The following is a 12,706-nucleotide window of genomic DNA, read 5'->3' as shown; positions in this document are numbered from 1 at the left end:
AAAAATTTAAAAATAAAAAAAAAAAAAAGAAATGTCTAGACTTTGAAGCGTTAGTTGGTAAATCAACCTAAGTATACTACCATGAACTTTTTTTGTAAACAGGTCCTCTGAAGTTAGGGAGCCTTGTTTTTCTAATGCCAGTAAAAGTATTCAAGTAAATCATTTAATAAATTTAGTATCAAGAATTTTGGAAACTTTTGCTGAATTAGTTATTGAAAACAAAGTGTACAAACAATCCCTAATTTATCATAGTTTGGCTTATAGTTTTTTGACTTTGTGATGGTGTGAAAGTGATATGCATTCAATAAAAAAATTTCGAATTTTGATCCTTTCCCCGGTGAGTGACATGTGGCATGAAGCCCTCTCGTGATGCCGAGTGACGACATCTGGCAGGCAGCCACACCATCACGAGGGTGATCGACTGTTACACTTGACCATTGTGCACCCGTACAGCCGTTCTGTTCTTCACTTTCAGTACACTATTTAATATGTCACGTGAGATACGCATCACTTGATTATAATACCAGCTTTGTGTTAGATATTTAGGCCAACTGTAGACTAATGTAAGTGTTCTGAGTGTGTTAAGGGGATACATACTCTATGAACACACTCGCAAAACATCGCAAACATATTAAACTGTCATTATTAGCCAGATATTCACAGGAGGCAAAACTCTAAAGAAATTCCAAAGGTGTTGTTACTTATAAGGAGAAGAAAGAATCAAGAAAAGAATCAAGGCTTCAGGGATTCTACAAATATTCTCTTTCTTGATCCTGATGGAGTTTAGACAAATGTTTCCCTTACAATAACTCATGAAGCCTACATTTGGATTTCATTTGTTTTGCTGTGTGTCAATTTTTCATTTAAAAAAGGTATACAGACAAACATTCTGAAAAACATTTAAAACATTTTTATTTGGTAGCCTCCTTTTATCATTTGCTGGAGTAGTTGTACTTTTGAAATACAAAGCTGAATTATAAAACATAGCTACATCAAGGTGATTTTCCTAATCTGAGTGAGCATGTGTGTGTATGTATGAGTTGTGTTTATTTGTATGTGTTTGTAGGTATGTGTGTGTGTGTGTGTGTGTGTGTGTGTGTGTGTGTGGGTGTGTGTGTCTACATGTGCATTTGCATGAGAGACTGGTTTGTATGCTTTGGGGTGAGGTAAGGATACATTTTTTGGCATGGGATAATATGATTATCACAGAAAGATTAAGATGAACTAAGAATTTGAAATTGGAAACCCCAAACAGAAAATTTCAAGTAAATGGAATAAAAGAAATAAATATATTGCTTTCATCAAGTTTGGTGTTGTAAAATACATACTTTAATATTAGCTTATTCCCAGATTTTTGTTTTCCCAGTGTGTGGTTCATGCAACTATAATGACTTTTTGAAAATAGAGCCCTCAGCTACTAGAGAAAGAGCTCCACCTGTTATTCTCTGATTATTCTCATTCCGTACTGCTTTTCACTGCCTCCTTATGAGTATTATCCCCAAACAAAAACAAGAAACACCTGCTGTATTATACACAATTTTCAATCAATTCATCAGTAGTGTTAGCATCAAAGAAAGAAATCAAGCAAATTATTAGCCTGTTTGGGAACTGGGAGAACAGATTTAAAGGATGTGAGTATTTTCCTTTTGAAATAATTTGCTTTCTTCGCCTTTTGTAATTATGGAGCACCAAATTCTTTTTGCCTTGCCAGTTACAATTTTCATCATTGTCTTTTATAATATTTATTGAAAAAGTCCCTGAATATTGGGCACCACCAAATATAAAGACACACACACACACACACACACACACACACACACACACACACACACACACACCATCCCCTATACACAGATAACATGGCCAGCATTTTCTACAAGATTCAGGTTTCATTATAATCATTCTGCCATTCCCTCAAATTCTGAATTCACTTGCTTAACCCATTCAACCTTTAATTTGGCACTTCGATTCTCAGGTAGCAAAACTCACTTAAATTAAACAAAGACTTATTGATTGTTACATAATCTATTGGATAAATGTGCAAACTCTGAAGCTTACAGATCTGGCTTTATATAGTAGCTCAAATTATAATTAACTGTGTATGATTGAGGCACATTAGTTACCTCTATACAATTCCATCTCCTTACCTATAAAGTGGTCATATTATCCTGAGATAAAACTTTAGTAATGTAGAAACTAGCTATCAAAATCAAGGAAAATGAAGTCATTATTAGAAAGGTAGTCAATTAATGTTATTGAGCAACTGTCATACCCCAGCTTTGTCTAGTATGCATATATTTGGTGAAACGTTTTTTTGTTGCTTGGTGTTACCCTAAATGAATGGGATGCAAACCAAAATATTTCTAGGATTACATCAAATTTTGTGTATCTATTGCAATAAGTTGAAAAAATAATAAATAATTGGACTTTATCGCCAAAACAAGTTGCTTGGATTACATTTTTGTATAATCAAATGCACAGGCAAGTGCAAACCATTTGTCAAAATTTTAAAGACAGTACAGCAAATGACTTCACTACCCCCCATCTCTCTCCAGGATGGAAAGCCTAGGGAAGACATACAACCCATTTTTATTCTATAGAATTGGCTGAGCAAAGAAGGGAGGGAGCGAGGGAGGGAGGAAGGAACAAAGGAAAGAACGAAGGAAGGAAGGAAAGAATGAAGGCAGGAAGGAAGGAAGGAAGGAAGAAGGAAGGGAGGAAGGAAAGAAAAAGATAGTATTTATTTAATTTTCAAAATCTTTGGAGGTTCATTTTATAAATATCTATAATGATCTCTCCATGGGACAGTACAGTTAAAATAGTTGTTTGTGAATTCTATTACCATGTTCAAGGCACATTTTGAGTTTGAAAATTTCTGATGTGATCTTTCTAGTCATATGGGATATTTACCATAATAGTCTAAGTTAGTAGTACCTCTATTCCCTTGTACAACACAACAGATCCATAAAAGGGCACAAGTTTGGGGCGCCTGGGTGGCTCAGTCCGTTGAGCGACCGACTTCGGCTCAGGTCATGATCTCATGGTTTCTGAGCTCAAGCCCCACATCAGGCTCTGTGCTCATAGCTAGGAGCCTGGAGCCTGCTTCAGATTCTGTGTCTCCCTCTCTCTCTGCCCCTTCCCCACTCATGTTCTGTCTCTCTCTGTCTCAGAAATAAATAAACATTAAAAAAAATTTTTTTTAAAAAGGACACAAGTTTGGGTAGCAGGTGAAGGGAGTTCACTGGAGGAATGTAAGCAATCTGATGAATGAAGACCACGATGACCTGACCAATGGCTGAGAGCAAAGAGATAACTTTTCACTTCCCCATATGTGTGAGAACAAGTCCCGATGGATTCCTTAAGGTTGGTGTTTTTCCTCTCTGAAACAGATGGGAGAAATACAGTGATAGGAGTATGATTTGCTTTTTTATTTGAAAAGTGAATTTGCTACACTTAGGGAAATTATGGGTTTGATGCTCAGGACTGTGGCCACTGAGGCCCCAGTGCAGATACAAATTAATGTCTTGTGACAGTCTGAGGCATGGCTAATGGACTGACCTGGCCTGAGGGCCCAGAGAAGTAAGAATGCACATGTATTAATGGAAAAAGAGAGCAAATGTGAAGCAATATGGAATCCAGTGTTCTGACCTTATACTTGAAAAGAAGAAGGTATTGAAGTGTTAGCAATTCTGGTGAAGTCATGACAAAAGAATACTTTGAGTGACCCTATTGTTTATGCATGATCCCAAAGAATGAACCTCTAACCTCAGTCCACAAGAGGTACAGCAATCAGGGAGCAGTCAGATGTGGCTGGTGTCTAATCCTTGAACCAACAGGTCCTGGATCACCCATCATACAAAGGCTCATCTATCCCACTGAGAAAAAATATCAGCCTTCAGGAAATTAGCCAGGCCTTGCTCTCTCTGTCACATAGAGGTGAGAAGTTGTCTGTTTTCTCTCCAGTTTTGGTTGGTTCACAGTCCTCATTCACTTATTTAACAAGTGTATATTTAGAAATGACCATACATAGGCTTTGATTTAGGTATTCACTTGCAGATGAAACAGACATATTCTTTGTTAGAGTTTACTGTCTAGAGGAAGAAAGAAATAACATACAAGAGGGTGCCTCAGTGGCTCAGTCGATTAAGCTCAGGTCATGGTCTCACAGTTCATAAGTCTGAGCCCCGCATCGGGCTCTGTGCTGACAGCTCAGAGTCTGGAGCTTGCTTCAGATTCTATGTCTCCCTCTCTCTTGGCCCTCCCCCACTCACTGCATATGCTTTCTCTCTCTCAAAAATAAATAAACATTAATTTTTTTTTAAAAAAAGAAATAACATACAAGTAAACAATCAAACAAAAATATGAAATGGTAATCTGAGAATGATAGTACAGTAAAGTCGAATTAGACATTTTAACAATATAAATTATTCCAATTCATAAGTATGGTATATCTTTCCATTTTCTGTGTCATCTTCAATTTCTTTCATCAATGTCTTATAGTTACAGGGTATAGGTCCTTCACCTCCTTGCTAAAATTTATTCCTAGGCATCTTATTCTTTTCGATATAATTGTAAGAGGGGTTGTTTATTTAATTTCTTTTTCTGCTAGTTCACACAACAGATTTCTGTACATAATTAATAATTAATTAAAGTTTTCAACTTTACTGAACTCACTGGTTAGTTCTAATAGTTTTTTTGGTTGAATGAAAAGAAGTTTTAGTTTGAATGTTATTAATTTTTCAAAGATTCTCTTAATTTGTTATGCTTCTTTATATAGTCTAGAGAATCCCACACTCCCCCAAGATTAATTTTCTGATAAAATTTTTAAATTCTGTTCTTTACATTTGTCTTTAACCTATCTGGAATTTATTTTTGTGAATTGTATGAAATAAAGATCCCACTAAATAATTCTTTTTAATTTTTGTAATGTTTATTTATTTTATGAGAGAGACAGAGACAAAATGCGAGTGGGTTAGGGGCAGAGAAAGAGGGAGACACAGGATCCGAAGCAGGCTCCAGGCTCTGAGCCATCAGCATAGAGCCCAATGCAGGGCTCAAACTCACAAGCTGTGAGATCATGACCTGAGCCAAAGTTGATCGCTCAACCCACTGAGCCACCCAAGCGCCCCATAAATAATTCTTTTTTTTATAGGAATTTTTATGTTTATTTATTTTTGAGAGACAGAGCATGAATCGGGGAGGGACAGAGAGAGAGGGAAACCCAAAATCTGAAGCAGTCTCCAGGCTCTTAGCTGTCAGCACAGAGCCTGACATGGGTATCAAACTATAAACTGTGAGATCATGACCTGAGCCAAAGTCAGATGCTTAACCGACTGAGCCATCCAGGTGGCTCCCCATTAAATAATTCTTTTAGAATGTTATTCTTTTTTCCCCTTGAGTATTATTCTTGAACAGTCTGCCCAGTAACTATTGATCTGCAATATCATCTCATTCACATGTGTCCATGAATCTGATTTTGGGTTTTTTTCCGTTCCATTTTCACTTTTCTTATCATTTAACCGAAAGCATACTGCCTTAATTGCTACAAATGCACACACACACACCAAGTACAAATGCTCCCCCTACTCACTGTTAAATATACATTTTAGAATCACCTTTTCAAATTGAAAAAAAATGTATATATAATTCTCATTGTTGTTGGAATTACACAGAACTGATGTAATGTTTTCAGAAACATTGACAAAGTTATGACACCTAATGAGCATTTTATGTCTCTTCAGTACATTTCAATCTTATTTATCATCTTTCTTTTTTTTAATATTTTTATTTATTTTTGAGAGAGAGAGTGCAAGCAGAGGAGTGGCAGAGAGGAGGCAGACAGAGGATCTGAAGCAGGCTTTGCGCTGACAGCACTGGGCCCAATGTGGGGCTCGAACTCATGAACTGCAAGATCGTGACCTGAGCCAAAGTCGGACGCTCAACCGACTGAACCACCCAGGTGCGCCTTATTTACCATCTTTCATCGAAGCTTCCCAATTTTCTCCATAAAGCTCTACATAACTTTGTCATATATATTCATAGGTACTTATAGTTTTTACTATGCAAAATAGACTTTTTGTTGAGTACTGTTTACAAGCTTCTAATAGCATTCAGGTATAATCTTTGGTACTTTTGGATTCTTCTGTCCTTGCTCTGCTAGGTAAAATTTTTCTTTGGAGAAACGAAGTTCATTATTTAATATTGCCATTCCTTTCAGTATATTTGCTATTTTACTAATGGTATGTAAGTCCTGCAGAGTTTCTCTTGGAAGTCTTCTCACATCTGTTCCTTCTTCATGCCCATCCAGCCTGCACACAGTAGTACTTTCTTACCCCAGCCCCCCATTACATCAAGACTGAATTTCCAGAATATCTTCTCAAATCTATCTATGGTCTACTGCTCAACAAACCCTAATCTAGCCCATACAGAACTTCTTAATGAATAAAATGGGCCTTATTCCCTAATTAAAAAAATGTTCAATGGGTAAAATTCACATCCTATTAGATTTTCCCTCTCATTTAACCTCCTCGAGAAGAGCTTCTACAATTTATACTTATAATCTGTTTCTGTCTCTGTATCCTTCTCTCCCATCAAGCCAGCGGGCATCTTCACCATCTCTGGCTCCTACTCCAACATGCCACATTCATTCATATCTCTGAATGCTTCTGTCTTAAGCATGTGTCCCTGCCCATACTTCCCATATGAAAAAAAAAATACTCTTACCTTCGAAATCCAAGTTAAGCCCCATTTTGATTTGAGGTTTTCTCCTGTTATACAACCCACATTCATAGCTCACTATTCTGAATTCGTTAGTAATGATTCTACACATGCATGCTTATGTTGTCAGAAGAGTATATAATGTGCTGTTTTCATGTTTTTATGTCTCATCTATCAACAGTAATGGATTGAATTTGTAACATGGTCAGATACTGTTTCTGCAATGAAACCTCTTTGATATGTTTCAAATGGGACTTTTGCATCCCAAAAGTAAATGCATCAACCTAAAAAGTAGTAGCTGCTCAGTGAATACTTGTTTATTAATTTCCCTTATTTACTGTTCAATTCCTGCAATAGAGTAACTGTGCACATATTAAACATATAATGTACATATTTATGTGCATTATGTACCTCCCCTGAAGGCAAAGTGAGTAAGCATTTTCTCTCTCTCTAATTTAGGACGTTTTATAAAAATTATAGGGTTTCTATGAAAAAATATGTATATGGTACAATGAAAATTCCAGAAACTTAATACAGATTTTGTCTGATTTGCCTATTATTAATATGGCTTGCCTTATTCCAAATCAACTTAACAGAATAAGAATTCAGACTAAATCCAGAATAAAGCATCAGCACTTTGGTGTTAACATTAAGTGAGCTAGCTATGTTAACACTTCCTTACAAGTATACATTACTTATTTCTTTCTCATAAGCCTATTAATAAAGGGGATATATGCCTATGATTGTCAAACACCTTATTTATAAAAGAGAATATTTTAGGTTAGCATCTTACAGGTAACTAACCATTTATAAGGTACCATTTCTACAGCTCACCAATTTACTTAGGAATCAATTAATTTGCTTCCACCCACCTCCTTTCAAGACTGCAGTATTTCTAACTTCATCTACAGCTTGATCTCTTTGAACTTGAAGTGTGAAAGGTTGACATGACTAGAGCCATTTTAAAATAGAATCAGAGCAGCCACTGCAGAGAAACCGCCTTACTCACCTTTGTTTGAACTGGGTCAAAACCTTTGGACTGAGCAAAATGGTAATTGTTTTAAGCGATTGCTTGAGAAGTCAATAAGAGACAAGGGACATTCTGGTCACAAGACTGATGGTTGTGGAGTTTCAAAAAATAAAATCAGTAGTCAATGCCTAACACAGAGTTAACTTGTTACCATCCAGAGAAATGTTTTTTTTCTTTTTTTCTTTTCTTCAACTTATGTGATTGCCCCCCCCTTTCTTTAACTCATAAAACACCCTTGCCTCCACCCTAGAAGCAGGAGCACTATTTGGGTAACCACCTGAATCTGAGCTCCCTAAATTTCCATACTTTAACTGCAAATAAACACTCATTTGTCTCTCATTGTGGCTTTTTATTTTCAGGTTTACCAAGTAAAGATTGGAAGCAGCCATTAATGATACAACACTCAGAATAAACTCCCTAAATGAACGATTTTGTAATTCCAAATACAGAAGTCTGTAGTTTTTTTTTAATGTTTATTTATTTTTGAGACAGAGAAAGAGAGAGAGTGGTGGAGGGGCAGAGAGAGAGGGAGACACAGAATCCGAAGCAGGCTCCAGGCTCTGAGCTGTCGGCACAGAGCCCTACTCTGGGATCGAACCCACGAACTGTGAGATCATGACATGAGCCGAAGTCAGACACTTAATCCACTGAGCCACCCAAGCGCCCATAGAAGTTTTTAATTAAATAAATGACAAATATTTGAACAAATGAAGGTAAAATAATCCATTTCTTCCATACATTTTATTTCAGGGAAGTAGAATATGCTAAAAATGGATGTTTCCAATTACAGGTCCTATTATTCCAGGAAATATGGACATAGATAGCTGATTAAGCTCAGAAAAATACCCTTACAAGTACCGAGAATTTAAAAACTATCAGTTCTCTCAATAGCTTCCTGTAATCTAAGCTTATTTTCTTCCAGAATGTCAATACTATGATATTTCATCTTTTTTTTTCTTGCCAGTAAATAATTTCTTTTACTATTATGGATAGTAAACATCTCCTGCCATTTTCCTCCTGCCTTTCAAAACAATAAGCCATCTAAAAAAGACATAAAAACTATAATAAATCACCTTTGAGAAATTCTGACAGAAACAAAGTTTGAGCAATTGCTTAACTAAAAGCTTCATCAGAGTTTTCTGCCTGTGGATGATGCTGTGTAAGCATCCTTGAAGTCTCCCCTCCCACTGCCATCATATCTAAGTTAGAGTCTCCCAAAGAGCCCAAACAGCTGTAGAAGCTCTTCATTGGAGGTTTGAGCTTTGAAGAAACTGATGAGAGTCTGAGGAACCATTTTGATCAAGGAGGAATGCTCACAGACTATGTGGTAATGAGAGATCCAAGTGCCCCAGAGGCTTTGGATTTGTCAACTACGCCATTGTGGAGGAGGTGGATACAGCCATGAATGCAAGGCCACCCAAGGTAGATGGAAGAGCTGTGGAACCAAAGAAGGCTCTCTCAAGAGAAGACTCTCAAAGACCCAGTGTCCACTTAACCGTGGAAAAGATTTTTGTTGGTGGCATTAGAGAAGACACTGAAGAACATCATCTAAAAGGTTATTTTGACATATGGGAAAACTGACACCATTGAAATCGTAAGTGACCAAGGCAGCAGCAAGAAGAAAGGCTTTTCTTTTGTACTATTTGATGTCCATGACTCCATAGACAAGACTGCCATTCAAAAATACCATACTGTGGATGACCACAACTGTGAAGTAAGGAGAGCTCCACCTAAGCAGGAGATGACCGCTGCTTCATCCCGGCAAAGAGGTTGAAGTGGTTCTGGAAACTTGGATGGTGGTCATGGAGGTGGTTTTGGTGAGTATGACAACTGTGGTCAAAGAGGAAACTTGAGAGGGCAGGGTGGCTTTGGTGGCAGTTGAGGTGGTGGTGGATATGGTGGCAATGGGGATGGCTATACCAGATTTGGTAATGCTGGAAGCAACTCTGGAGGTGGCAGAGGCTATAATGATTTTGGCAATGACAGCAATCACTCTTCAAATTTTGGACCCATGAAAAGAGGAGATTTTGGAGGCAGAGGTTCCGGCCCCTTGGGTGGTGGAGGCCAATACTTTGCCAAACCACAAAACCAAGGTGGCTGTGGCAGTTCCAGCAGCAGTAGCAGCTATGTCAGAAGCCGAAGGTTTTAATTACTGCCAGGAAACAAAACTTAGCCGGAGAGGAGAGCCAGAGAAGTGACAGGGAAGCTACAGGTTACAACAGGTCTGTGGGCCCAGCCGAACATAGTGGTGGCGAGGCCTAGCTGCTACAAAGAAGACATGTCTTAGACAGTACTCCTGTATACAGGCACAAAACTCGAGGACTGTATTTGTGACTAACTGTATAATAGGACATTTTAGTTTCTATTCTGTGGAAAGTGTAAAGCTTTCCAACAAAGGGTTTTAATATAGATTTATTTTTGCACCCATGGTATTAATTGCCAAATGTAATAGTCTAATCAGGATATGAATAGATTGTGTCTTTTTACATAAATAAATAAATAATAAAGTTTTATCAGAGATTTTAATATTTTTTAAATTTTTTTTAACGTTTATTTTATTTTTGAGACAGAGAGAGGCAGAGCATGAACAGGGGAGGGGCAGAGAGAGAGGGAGACACAAAATCTGAAACAGGTTCCAGGCTCCAAGCTGTCAGCACAGATCCCAATGCAGGGCTCGAACTCACGGACTGTGAGATCATGACCTGAGCCGAAGTCGGACGCTTAACTGACCGAGCCACCCAGGCGCCCCAGAGATTTTAATATTTTAATATGCCTTATGAAATTTCAGAAGGGACAACACTCTGTAGAGGATTTCCTGAAAATTTATAAACATGGAACTGAAGGACAGAAAATTTTCCACCCCAAGATATGGTTCTTTGGCATACTGATTATTTTAAGCTGGTTATTGTTCTCTAAGTGAGCTCTGCATCCAACCTGGGGCTTGAACTCATGATCCTGAGATAAAGAGCTGCATGTTCTACCTACTGACCAGCTAGGCGCCCCTTAAGCCGGTTATTTTTAAGAAACTGCAGACACAAGAGAGGCTCTGAAAACTGAGTAGAAGTCACACTTTTGTTAAAAGAAAAATACATTTGTAAGAGAAATCTCCAGTTGTAAGGATGTCTCCCCCACTATACCTGGAAAAGGGAATGACTCAATGTATAGAAATTTATCTATGGAGAAGGCAATGACTTCAATCTATGCAACAACCTTACCATTGTTGACTATGCTTTTCCTGGTAGCCTCCCATAACTAACACCCCACCTCTAATGTCTTCTTTTGTCTTTAGCTGACAAATTTAAGTATGTTGGTATTTAAGGTGATGGCTTTGGTCAGTTTGAGCTGTTACTCATTTCCTGGGTCTCTTTCATGTATACAGGAAATATACATATCATTGAAGTTTTGTTTTCCACCTGTTGATCTGTCTCATGCCAATGTAATTATTAGATCAACGAATCTAGAAAGGTAGAGGAAAAAAATTTCCCCAACAGAACTGTTCCTTTTTCAACTTTACCATAGGACTGAAGACATGTTTTGAAAATCTTGTTATAGTGGAAATATTATGAGTTTTCAGATTTCTGGAGACTATGTTTAAATTCCAATCCTTCCCAGTCCTGCCTCTGTTAATTAAATCTTTGAGCCTTGATATCATCATTTGTAAATAGGAGATATTATTGAACAAATAAGGCCATTGTATAAATGCAATAAGCTAACTTGGTTGACTCATTTCAACATTTACTTAGGTCCCAGACAAAGGCCAGTACTTGGTTAAGAACTAGAGGAAAAGAGATAATTAAGATGTAACCCCTGACCTCAAGGAGTTCACTATTTTCAAAATCACTGACCATTTACTACTATGGGAATTCTATGTGGCCACATTCCTCTTGGTTTCTTATTTTCTACATTCTTCTCTGTACCTTTCCATCACTTTTTTGTGGATGCCAGCTCCAAACTATTAGCAGTTTAGCTCTCCATTTCCCCAAAGCAAGTATCCTTGAACATCCAAAGACCATAGATGGAAAACAAAAGGCAATATAGTCTAGGTACCTATACTGAAAAATACAAAAGTTAGAAAAATGTTTGACATAAGAGATTTTTCTTTTCCTTGAACAGACTCCAGATCATATTCTTTAGTCATCCAGTCTTGACATAAGTAAAGTGAAGCAATTGCAATGTATTTTCTTAAATGTCCGAGATCATCTGGAGGTGTTTATTACTATTATTTCTTCCATTTTCACTTAGTTATTCCTATTTTAAATAAAAGCTTTCTCAGTCAATAATATACATACAAAGGTCCCTTCCCTTTAAAAATCAGCAGCTGTTCTTTTTTTTTTAATGTTTACTTATTTGTTTTGAAAGAAAGAGAGAGAGAGAGTGAGGAAGGGGCAGAGAGAGTGGGAGAGAGATAGTTCCAAGCAGGCTCCACGCTCAGTGCAGAGCCCTCATGCAGGGCTCAATCTCATGACCATGAGATTATCACCAGAACTGAAATCAAGAGTCAACGCTCAACTGACTGAGCCATCCAGGCACCCCTCAGCAGTTGTCCTGATGAATATAGCAGTACATTCAAATGAAGAAAGAAAAATACATATAAAACTGCAAATTCACAAAAAGGACATATTCATATGAATATTAAATGTTTCTTAAGTAATAGATTAGGATGTGCTTAGCTGAAGAAATCGTAATTTATTCCAATTCAAAATGCATGTTTGAGTAACTAGTATATCAAAGCAATAAAGGCAGTTGCAAAAAATAAAAATGAAGGTACAACATCAGCATTAAAATAATTTAAATTTTATACTAAAGTAAACAATTGGGTATTTATTGAACCACTGCTGTGCGTTTAGCATTGTTATGGGTCTTTTTGGTTTTGCTTTGTTTTGGATGGAGGAAAAAGATTAGAAACTGAAGGTTCAGATCAGAATTTGCAGAAAGATAAAAAAACATTTTTTTTTTGTT

At 37.2% G+C, this 12,706-nt stretch overlaps 1 pseudogene; it reads left to right on the top strand.

Moving 5' to 3' along the window:
* The first annotated feature begins 369 nt into the window (after nt 1-369).
* On the top strand, nt 370-9,896 carry LOC125147554 (heterogeneous nuclear ribonucleoprotein A1-like; annotated as a pseudogene).
* Nucleotides 9,897-12,706: the final 2,810 nt, after the last annotated feature.

This window comes from Prionailurus viverrinus, chromosome D2 (genome assembly GCF_022837055.1).
Source record: "Prionailurus viverrinus isolate Anna chromosome D2, UM_Priviv_1.0, whole genome shotgun sequence".
Classification (NCBI taxonomy): domain Eukaryota; kingdom Metazoa; phylum Chordata; class Mammalia; order Carnivora; family Felidae; genus Prionailurus; species Prionailurus viverrinus.
This window is presented reverse-complemented; position numbering and strand designations above follow the sequence as displayed.